The sequence below is a fragment of the Mesocricetus auratus genome, unplaced genomic scaffold (genome assembly GCF_017639785.1).
Source record: "Mesocricetus auratus isolate SY011 unplaced genomic scaffold, BCM_Maur_2.0 Super-Scaffold_100013, whole genome shotgun sequence".
Classification (NCBI taxonomy): Eukaryota; Metazoa; Chordata; class Mammalia; order Rodentia; family Cricetidae; genus Mesocricetus; species Mesocricetus auratus.
In genome coordinates this window covers 71,639,189-71,650,844 of record NW_024429196.1, presented here as the reverse complement: position 1 = coordinate 71,650,844, position 11,656 = coordinate 71,639,189, and the positions used below count along the sequence as shown (strand labels likewise).

The 11,656-nt window shown below is 49.9% G+C and overlaps 1 protein-coding gene across 8 annotated transcripts in view; it reads left to right on the top strand.

The window, feature by feature from the left end:
- Positions 1–11,656, top strand: part of Sema4d (semaphorin 4D) — a 107,369-nt gene that overhangs the window by 1,006 nt on the left and 94,707 nt on the right. The gene's annotated exons all lie outside the window — the stretch shown is intronic.

The window sequence follows — 11,656 nt, the reverse complement described above, 5'->3', positions numbered from 1 at the left end:
CAGAGCTGAACACGTTGCTGTCCTTTTTATTTATTCGGTTTAGCCTCTCTGAGGGTGAATGGGGAGTCTTGCTTCAAATGAAGCATGTGGTGGAAGGCCTGCCCCTACAGTCTGGGGCGTTTGCCACAAGAACTTGCCCTGCTTTTGTTTTGAAAACCTCACAGTGTTGAGGACAGCCCAGGCCCGTGGGTGGCCAACCCCTCGCTGGACTCAGGGCCTGTAGCCAGCCATCTGACCCTGCTGTAGGTCTACCAGGCGCTACCAAACGGAAGTCTCCCTGGGGGGGGCGAAGTGACACCAGCCTGTCATTTCATGTGTGCCCCTGGTGTCCAGCTTGTCTCCTGGCTGCCCAGGCTGGGTTATTTGGGAATGTTTACAGTGTCCCAGAAGCAGGCAGCCGTGGGTAGTGGTGGGGGAAAGATCCCCATAGCGACTATAATGGCCTGATTGTCACTTTGACCGTTGCTGTCTGTGCGAATCATGTCAGAGCGATCATCTGTTGAGAAGTAGGAAGTATAGAACGATGAGCGATGCTTGTGTGGGCTTGGCGTGTCCTTCCAGACCTTAAGACTCAGATGTCTGGCTGGTCCACACAGCAAGTAAAACAAAGAGACAACAGCATGTTGCCTGTACCAGTTGCAACTCTTCCAAGGATCCCTTTCTTGCTCGGTGTTGTGAGACCCGAATCCAGGGCTGCTTTCCTGTAAGGGGCTTGTTTGAGTCTGTCCTTCGAAATGGAGCCGTGAAGTCCCTCTGCCTACAGACTCCAGGGACTCCTGGCTGTCACATAGTCTGCCCTACGGAGACTCCTCTCTAGTGACTGGAGTCTTGGCAGGTGGTAGCCTGAGCTGGACTGAAGGTTGAGGTGTGTGTTTTGAGCCATGCTGCCTCAGGGGTCCGGTGGGTCTGGGGCAGGGCAGTGTTTCAGGTGACATCATCCACTTGTGGACAGTTGCTCCTCTCTGGGTTGCTCTTTATGGGTGGTGTCCAAAGATACCTTCCCCACCCCAAGCATGGCGTGTGGCAGGCCAGTGCTATGGGCATGTGTTCTAATGGACAGCGCAATCAATAATGCATCTCAGATCAATGGTTTTCTCCAGCCATTTGAGGTGCTTCTGGAGGGAGCCTGCCCTGGGAGGGCTGGGGGCCCAATTTCCTTCATCTTGAATCTTTTATTGTATGGGGCGAGCCTGAAGCCAGCACTCCTGGGCTGGGACCTCCATTACCCCCTCCAGGGCATCCCCAATGTACCTGTGTTAACTGTGCCATGTCCTAGAAGGGAATTTGGAATTTGCTTCCTGACTGTTGCCATTTAAAGCCAACTGCTCCCACATGGTTAGAATTTGCAGGGGTCAGAGGACCCTTGGAAAAGGTGCCCCCTCTGATTCCCTCAGGCTCCCTGTCCCCCTTGTCTCCCAGCATGAACAGGCTGATTGCCCAAGGTGGTCTTGGGAAAGAGCAGCTGCTAGCAGTTGCCAGCAGGGGGCAGTCCCCCTCCCTTTCTACCTCCTTCCTACTTAAGATGGGGAGGGGGCTCTCACTCTGTATCCCAGGTTGGTCTATGGCCTGATCCCCTGTTTCAGCCTCCTGAGTGCTGGGGTCGCTGGTCACCCAGTTCACTTCCAGTGGTGACAATTCCAGATGGTGGAGGTACTGGCGAGATTTACTGAGACCGAGGGCAGGGTCCTTTTTGTCCCCTTGGCTAAGAGCCATCCTGAGTTTGGCAGCTGTAGTATGGGCAGCCTGCCTCTGACATTTCAGTTGAAGATGTTGCTGTCCCTGGGGTGGCTCAGGGTGTGGCCCAGATCTACACAGGTCAGGCAAGGGAGAGGTTTGTTGGACCTCAGTGCGACTGTCTTGCCCAGAGATGCAGAAAGAAGCGGTACTATTCAGGAGACACGGTTAACCTGGCCTGTCAAGGGGTGAGCTGCTGGACCTCCCCCAGAGCAGACACCAAGGGAGAGAGCCTTGGGAAGAGCCGAAGGCTGGTTTGCTCTTGGGCACTTGCTTTCCAGCTGTGCCCCTGCTGAGTCCCTTTGCACTCACCTGGGATGCTGAACCATTGCACATCTGTTGCAGACCTTGGTCGGGTCGGCAGCCCACCCTGCTTACTGTAGGCTCCTGTTGTTTGGTTTAGACTCTCATTTACTGCCCAGGCGAGCCCTGATTGCAGCTCTCCTCTGAATGCTTCCGGGGGCATTTCCCAAAGCCTCTGACTGGAGTCCCTGCCGGAGCTAGGTGGTGAGACAGATATGTTCAGAGTGACAGTGGGGTGAGGGGCTTCTTTATCACCACGGCGGGGGTTTTTGTTATCATGAGGGCACAGGACACTAAAGGGTGCTTGGGATCTGCCTCAGATCAGGGTTATGGTGTCTGTTGGGGTCAGGTTAGGGTCTGGGTGAGGGTCCCTGGATTCGCTACTCTTTTCTGGCCTCTCGGTGTGTACTGTTGAAAGTACTCAATAATTAAAAGTTAGTAGTCCCCGAGGGCCATGTTGATTGTTTACATGAAGAAGCTGCTTGAGGATTTACTTGAAACTTCAGCCTTCAGAGCAGTGCATTGAATGGTCCTGTTTACACAAGTAGGCACTTAGGAGCCGAAGTGGTCTCCTGTGTGTGTACAGAGTGCGCATGTGTGTCTGTGTGTCTGTTGCCCATATGTTGTGTCGGTAATGGTCCATTTCTGACCTGGTCTCATGGACCCGAGCCTGGCACTGTCCTTAGCTGGGGGACACAGTCCTAAGTGGGGCCGGGAAGCTGCAGTTAGTGGTAGTGTGGGGGTGGGGCCTGAACGTACAAAATGTGTGTGAGTGTGTGGCGGAAGTCAGCGTGGAAGTGTGTGATGTTTGTGTGAGGGTATCGGATTGACAGGGTAAAGATGGAAGTCTGTGTGTGTGGATGGTGTGTGTGGAGGGTATGTGGATGGGTGCCCTGCGTGGATGGTCACGGGAAACGCGAAGGTATGAGTACGTGTGAGGGCGTGTGTGGTGGAAGTGTGAGCATGTGTGCAAACCTGTAGTGAACACTGGTAGTGTGGAAGCCTCTTCCTTCTCTCTGGCCCCTTTGCGTTGCCAGCATCATTGCTCTGGTGCCTGGGGCCACTTTTGACTAAAATGGGGGGTGGCTGAGCAGTCCTGAGATGCGGAGTCCGTCTGGTAAGTGATGACTGCCAGGTCCCCAGGAGGCACCCAGGATACGCTGCGTGGGCACTCTGGGAAAAGGAAGGCTGGCAGCACCGGTGGGGTGGAATTGGTAGTGAGAGTTCTTTGTGATGCTTGGAATTGTGTGCAGTGTAAGCCTTATGAATTATTTACTTCTGGAACTTTCCATTCGATGTTTTTGGACTGTGATTGACTGGATCATTGAACCTTCCAGAAGAAAAAGGTGCAGGATGAGCTGTTCTGTTGTACTCAGTGTGTCTCCGCTTCAGCTTTTTGATGCCGAGGAGCGCTTTATTAGCTGTGGTACCGTGGGTGGTTTGCTCGTCTCTTGGTGGATGTTTGGATTGTCTCCTGTGGAAGGGTTAGGGGCTAACACTTCGCAACAGAAGGGCAGATCGATAGCAGAACACAAGGTGGCAGAAGCACATGGAGAGACACCTGGCATGGTCGTCAGTCAGAGGAAGAAACAAGCCAAGGCCACCATGGGGCCCACCTTGTACCGCACGAGAATGGCTTTGATAAAAGTGGTTCGGGGATAGCAACTGTTGGTGAGGACGCAGAAAAAGTGGGTCCCTGGGACATGGTTGGTGAGGGGAAAGATGGTGGCTGCTGTTTGAGGAAGCAGTGTGGATGGTTTTCGGAAAGTTGAACACACTGAACCAAATTTCCTGTGATCTGGCAATTCTATGCCCACACCTAAATGAACTGGAAATAGGAACTAAACCAAAGCTTCACACAGTTTATAGCACTGTTCACAAGACGCCAAGGGTGGAAACAGCCCACCTGTCCCTCTGCGAATGAAGTGGGTAAGGCAGATGTGGAACGTGCACACAGAATATTAGCCAGCCATGGGAAGATTGGACCACCTCTATGTGTTGTAATTCAGGTGAACCCTGAAACACACTAAGTGAAAGTAGCCACGGTTAAGGCAATGTGAGCCATGATTCTTGTGTGTAAAATGTTAGTACAGGCCAAGTCATAGGATCAGAGACACATCATCAGTCACCCAGGCAGCGGAGATGGAGTGGAAGCAGCTCCTTGATTGCTGCATGGGGCTTCTCGTTTTTCATTTTGTTCTTTTTTTGTTGTTTGTTTGTTTGTTTTATGAGACAGGGTTTCTCTGTATTGTTTTGGAGGCTGTCTGTCCAGCCTGGCCTCGAACTCACAGAGATCCGCCTGCTTCTGCCTCTTGAGTGCTGGGATTAAAGGCGTGCACCACCACCACCCGGCTTTCTCGTTTTCTTTTTTGTTTTTGTCAGTGCTGTAGATTGGACCCCCATGCCCCGTTTTTATGCTAGGCAAGCATTCTGCCAACCATTAAGTTGCATCCCTGTTTTCAAGCTTTCATTTCAAGGCAACAAAAACAGCATAGTAGCTGATGCTAGTTGTGTGATACTTTTAAACCTGGAGGTGGTGGTGCACACCTCTAATCCCAGAGCCCAAGAGGCAGAATCAGGCAGATCTCTGTGAGTTGTAGGCCAGGCTGATCTACAGAATGAGATCCAGGACAGGACACCTAGGACTACACAGGGAAACGGCTGTCTCAGAAAAACAAAAGCAAGCAAACAAAACAGAAACAAAGAAAGCAGTGGAAACTACTATGAGGACCATTCCTGAGTAAAGGCGCTAGGGAGTTGTAGCAGCTGACTGATAGCTGGGATGGCTACAAATGACTAACAGGAGGGTAGTGTATACAGTGTGGATACACTGGACAAAGCAGTGTGCCCCCCCCCATCAGCCAGCACACAGCATGACCTTGATGAGTCATTTACTCTGGAATTTTCCATTTAGTATTTCTAGACTCTGGTTGAAGGTGGGTAACTGAAACTGTGGTAAGCCACAGATAAGAGAGAGTTCTATATTGCTATGTTTAATATTTGTAGCACACTTCATGGGGCAGATGTTTTTGTGGGATTATTATCAATTTTTTTCTTCAAAGTTTGGATTTATTAGTGAAGCCATCAGAGCCTGAGGTTTTCTTCTTGGTGAGGCTTTTAATTATGAAATTGATTTCTTACTAAGACTCTTAAGATTGTTTCTGCTAGGTTGGGTTCCGATTATTTGAATGATTTACTGTGGTAAATCATGAGTACAGTACGGTTCACCCAGTGCAAAGTTCCATTCTGGAACTTTCAGTAAATGCTTATGGGTTGGTTTGATAGGAAATGGCCCCGAAAGGGAGGAACACTCTCAGAAGGTGTGGCCTTGTTGGAGTAGGTGTGGTCTTGTTGGAGGAAGTGTGTCAATGTGGAGGCGGGCTTTGGGGTTTTTTTTGCTCAAGCAACAGTAAGTGTGGCACTCAGTTCATTTCCTGTTGTCTGTGGATCAAGATGTAGTATCTCAGCTTCTCCAGCACTATGTCTGCCTGCACACCTCCATGTCCCACCATGATGATAATGGGCTAAGCTTCTGAAACTGTAAGGCAGCCCCTTTAAATGTTTTCCTTCATAAGAGCTTCGTGGTCATAGTGTCTCTTCACAGCAATAGAACCCCGACTAACACAGCCTATCGGGGACTCATCACCCGAGTTCTGGAATTTCATAATCTTTCTTGGGCATCCTTGAAGTCAGATCACACCAGTGCTGGCCACCAGGGTTCGTTTTCTGTTCTTGTAGTGGTTTCCAGGGTGTCAGGTGAGCATAACTGACAGCTTGTAGTGTGGAGTCTGGCTCTTGTCACTCCTTCACTTATTTAAGCAGTAACTAGGGTGCTTGGGGTCATGTGTAAGAATGGCCATTGGGGTTGGCTCTCTGTGTAAAAGCACTTGTAAACGCGATGACCTGAGTTCCATCCCTGGAACCCAAGGGGGGAGGAGAATTGATTCTTGTTCTGCCATGACCTCCACATACATGTGCACCATAGCACATGTGTGGGTGCATGCACACACACACAAACATATACAAACACAGACACACACATGTATACACACACAGAGAGAGACACACACAGACATTCACACAGATACACACACAGAAACACACAGAGACATAAACAGGCACACACATAGAGACACACAAACACATACACAGACACACACAAATAAAACTTTCTTTAAAGACCCTGTACTTCCGAGCATTGACTTAAGGTGGGAGCAAGAATGATCCTGTGGTTCATGGTGGCTTTTGTGGGTGACACCGCCAGTGCTTTTTTCTCATTCTGTGGAGTCCCCGCCTCACCTGCAAACCTGGCCCAGCTCTTTCCCAGGCTTTACAGCTGAAGACCTTGAAGACAGACACCATAGGAAACTTATTCTTGAGGTCCATCAGCCAGGAAGTAGAGAAACTGAGCTTTTGGCTGGGATGAGTGACTTGAGTCCCCAAGTGCAAGCATTCGTGTGTAGTGTCATTCCTAAGTTCCCAGGAACCTTTGTTTTGAGACAGAGTCTCTTACTGACCATGGGGCTTGCCAGATTAGACCAGGCTGACTGGCTAGCAAGCCCGAGGGATCCATCTGGCTCCACCAGGGCTAGGTTTACAAGCAGGTGCTGTCATGCCTGACTTTTAACATGGGTTCTTGGGACTGAAGTCCAGTCTTTGTGTTCACAAGGTAAGCACTTTCCAACCATCTCTCCAGCCTCCTTCATTGCATTTTATTTTAAAAAATGTTTTCACCCAGTGTTGAAAACCACTGCCTCCATCGGACTTGTGGACAGCATTCTGCATAGTCAGCATGCTTACGCTGGGTACAGTGCTGTCAGCATGCATACACTGCATACAGTGCTGTCAGCATGCATACACTGCTTACAGTGCTCTCAGCATGCACACACTGTTTACAGTGCTCTCAGCATGCACACACTGCTTACAGTGCTGTCAGCATGCATACACTGAGTACAGTGCTGTCAGCATGCATACACTGCTTACAGTGCTGTCAGCATGCATACACTGCATACAGTGCTGTCAGCATGCATACACTGCTTACAGTGCTCTCAGCATGCACACACTGTTTACAGTGCTCTCAGCATGCACACACTGCGTACAGTGCTGTCAGCATGCATACACTGCGTACAGTGCGCTCAGCATGCACACACTGCGTACAGTGCTGTCAGCATGCATACACTGCGTACAGTGCTCTCAGCATGCATACACTGCGTACAGTGCTGTCAGCATGCATACACTGCGTACAGTGCTCTCAGCATGCATACACTGTGTACAGTGCTATCAGCATGCATACACTGCTTACAGTGCTGTCAGCATGCATACACTGCGTACAGTGCTGTCAGCATGCATACACTGCGTACAGTGCTGTCAGCATGCATACACTGCGTACAGTGCTCTCAGCATGCACACACTGTTTACAGTGCTCTCAGCATGCACACACTGCGTACAGTGCTGTCAGCATGCATACACTGCGTACAGTGCTCTCAGCATGTACACACTGCTTACAGTGCTGTCAGCATGCATACACTGCATACAGTGCTCTCAGCATGTACACACTGCTTACAGTGCTGTCAGCATGCATACACTGCATACAGTGCTGTCAACATGCATACAGTGCTGTCAGCATGCATACACTGCGTACAGTGCTGTCAGCATGCATACACTGCGTACAGTGCTCTCAGCATGTACACACTGCTTACAGTGCTGTCAGCATGCATACACTGAGTACAGTGCTGTCAGCATGCATACACTGCTTACAGTGCTCTCAGCATGCACACACTGTTTACAGTGCTGTCAGCATGCATACACTGCGTACAGTGCTGTCAGCATGCATACACTGCTTACAGTGCTCTCAGCATGCATACACTGCTTACAGTGCTCTCAGCATGCATACACTGCGTACAGTGCTATCAGCATGCATACACTGCTTACAGTGCTATCAGCATGCATACACTGCTTACAGTGCTGTCAGCATGCATACACTGCGTACAGTGCTGTGAGCATGCATACACTGTGTACAGTGCTCTCGGCATGCATACAATGCGTATAGTGCTCTCGGCATGCATACACTGCGTACAGTGCTGTCGGCATGCATACACTGCGTTCAGTGCTGTCAGCATGCATACACTGCGTACAGTGCTGTCAGCTTGCATACGTTGCATACAGTACTCTGATTTCTACAGTGACCCACTGTGACTAAGCTCCTTCATCCTGGTTTTTCTCCGTACCTCAGGTACCTCAGATGCTTAGAGCCTCCAGCAGTGTCTGAGCTATGCAGACTTGGGCTTGGACCACACTCCAGAAACTGGGTCACAGCATAGCTCTAAGCAGGCGGAATTGGATCTCTGTGTTTGAAAACCCAGGGCAGCCAGCGGCTTGGGTTTCAAGTGTGGAATCTGGAGAAATCACTAGCTCCCTCCTGCTGTCCCCGTGAGCCCCTCTCTTTGTCTGTCATGTCTGGAAGGAAAAGATCATCCATCCCCAGGGCATTGTCAGCCTGGCTTGCTTTCCCCCAGCCGGGCCCAACCAGGGAGGTGGTCAGAGCCCACCTTTAAAGTAGATACCCGTGGTGGAAGAGTCCGCGGGGAGTCACAGATTCCCATTTATATACAAGTAACCGCTTGTGACTCTGTGAGCTGGCGGGCATGGATTTTATTTCAGCCGGAAGAAACTGTCATGTAAAATGAGCAGAGTCATTTCTGTGAGAGCTTGGGAGGCTCTGCCCAGACATCTCACTGTGAAAATGATAGGAACTCAGGCTGGTGAGGTAGCTCACTTAGCAGGAAGACATGAGTTTGATCCCTAGAACCTACATTAAAAAAAAAAAAGGATTTCCCTGGACAAGGGGTGGATATAGGTGGCCCTGGGTCTTGCTAGCCAGACAGTTTGCCTAATAGATAGTCCCAGGTCCCAGTGAGATTCTTTGTCTCAAGAAACAATCTGAACAGTCTGGCCGTTAAGTCAACCAGGACAAGGTACTTCCTACCAAGCCCGATGACCTGAGTTCCATCCCTAGGATCCACATGGTAGAAGGAGAGAACCAACTTCCAAAAGATGTCTTCTGGCTTCTACACAGTGATAAATAAATTGTAGTATAAAATTTTAATTAAAAGATGGAGACTGAGGAATGACACCCAATGTTGACCTTTAAACCCTCTCTCTGCCCCAACACACACACACACACACACACACACACACACACACACACACACACACACACACACACAGAGGAAAATGTTGGGGCACAGAGGACTTGGATGTATGTGCTCCCCTATTTCAGAGGGGAGCCAGCAGAGACTCTGTTGCCATCTTTGGATTAAATGCTGACATCACCTGGGTGTTTCTGCCTGCATCATTTGGGCCTGGACTCTTCTGAAACATTTTCTCACACTTACGTTATAGCTGCTAAAGATGGAGAGAGGCTTTTCATTCAGCAGCCTGGGGTGAATGGTGTCACTGGTGCCACCCTCCTCTATGCAGTGGGCTGAGGGCCTCTTTGTTGCTCCAGGACACAGAGCATGGCTGCTGCCACACAAGGCATTTTGTAGTAGCTTTGACCATGGGTCCTAAGCGGGAGGGTGCTTCCTCATAGAGGTGAGCTGCAATGTTGGGGACCAGGTTTTCCAGGTGCAGAGGTGTTACAGGCATTTGCTACTTACTGAGTCTGGCCTTTCACATGGGTGCTGCCACGCAAGGCATTTTGTAGTAGCTTTGACCATGGGTCCTAAGCGGGAGGGTGCTTCCTCATAGAGGTGAGCTGCAATGTTGGGGACCAGGTCTTCCAGGTGCAGAGGGGTTACAGGCATTTGCTACTTACTGAGTCTGGTCTTTCACATGGGTGCTGGGGTGTCTAAACTAGGCCCTCATGCTTGATCTTCAAGCATTTTACAAAATGAGCCATCTCTCCAGCCCCTTTGCAGGTTGGCTCATAAAAGAAACCGCTTGTTCATGGAGCTGCCATGAAGGGCAGATTGTATCGTGAAGACCTTGACCGTATGGTTGTCCTCTGCAGAGTGCCTGCGTGTGGATGGTCCTCGGCCTCTCCTTTGTATTCTTGTCCCAGGGGAACGGCAAGCACCAGGCACATGTTGCCTGCAAACAAACAGTGATACTTGCTGATCACTATGGCTGACATAGCCTATGGGAGACATGGTCCCTGATCTGGTTCTTGCTGCCCCCTCAAGCCATTGGACCCATAGGCTCTCCTAGCTTTACAGTGAGTCCCCTGGCTCTGCATCAAAGTTAGTGTCCTAACTTCCTGTCCCATCTTGGAACCTAAGGATAGCTTAGCAGGTAAGAGCCCCTGCTGCTCTTGCCTAGGACCAGAGTTCTGTTCCTCGCACCCCACATTGGGTGGCTCACAACCACCTGTAACTCCAGTTCCAGGGTATTTGACACCCTCTTCTGGCCTTGGAGGGTACCCACACACGATGTGCACATACCCACACACATACACATAGTTAATTAAAAACCAAAAATAAAACCTTAGAAAAGGGGCAGGGCAGCACTAGGTCATGGAAACCCTGTTGCTGATGTCTGCCTCAGCCTCTGTATTTGTCTTCTCTTCTTCTCCTTTCTCCACCCAGGAGAGGTTTGGAGAATTTGTCCCCGGGGTGCAGCCAGGTGAGTACTGCCAACCCCTGGGCCCTTCTAAAAGCAGAGTTCATTTGGGATCACTTTACTATATACAGTTTTGGAGGTTGGGTCTTCATGTGTGTAACCAAAACTAGTCTCCTGCCTCTGCCTCCGGAGAGGTGGGATCACAAGTATGTGTCGCTGTACCCTGCTATGAATTTCAGATCCTGTGGCATACCGAATGTGTCCACAGGGCATCTGTCTGTCTGTTTCATTTAGTTGAGTATACAAAGAGTTTTCTCTCACCTTGCTGTCCCATATAAATTGGGACCCTTAACCCAAAAAATCTGAAGTACCCCAACTTCTGGAACTTAGTGTCAGCATGACAGCACAGTCAGAAAATTCCACAGCATAAAACCCAAGTATGTGCATGGGATTCAACTGTGTTGTTGAAGTTACCCTCAGGCTGTGTGTTTAAACTGCATTTTTTTTGTGTTCAGATGTGGTTCCATCCACAAGATAATCTCATTACGGACGTACAGTGTTCCACAATAGGAAGACTATCTGAAATTTGAAGCAAGCTCCAAGCGCGCGCGCGCGCATGTGTGTGTGTGTGTGTGTGTGCGTGCGTGCGTGCGCGCGTGCGTGTGTGTGTGTGTGTGTAAACACGAATCATCTTCAAAGTTTCCTTTCCCCAGGTGCCATCCATCTTGAATTTTGAGCTTGAGTCTTCCTAAGTCCCCTCTCCCCACCAGGGAGAGACTGTTTGGATTGGTGAGGGTGACTCCATGGCACAGCTGCTGTCTACCTGTGTCCTAGCCTTGCCCAGTGTCTTAGTCTCTCCCTGTTGTGCTAAAATCCTCCAACAAAAGCAGCTTAAAAGAGAACTGGTTTATTTTAGCTAACAGTTCAAAGCGTAGTTCGTTAGGTGAGAAAGTTAAGGCGGAGAGCGTCAAGGAGCTGGTCCCACCCTATCCACAGTCAGAATGGAGAGTGATGGCTGCTTGTCAGTGCTCCATTCACTGCCTCTGTTTTATACAGTCCA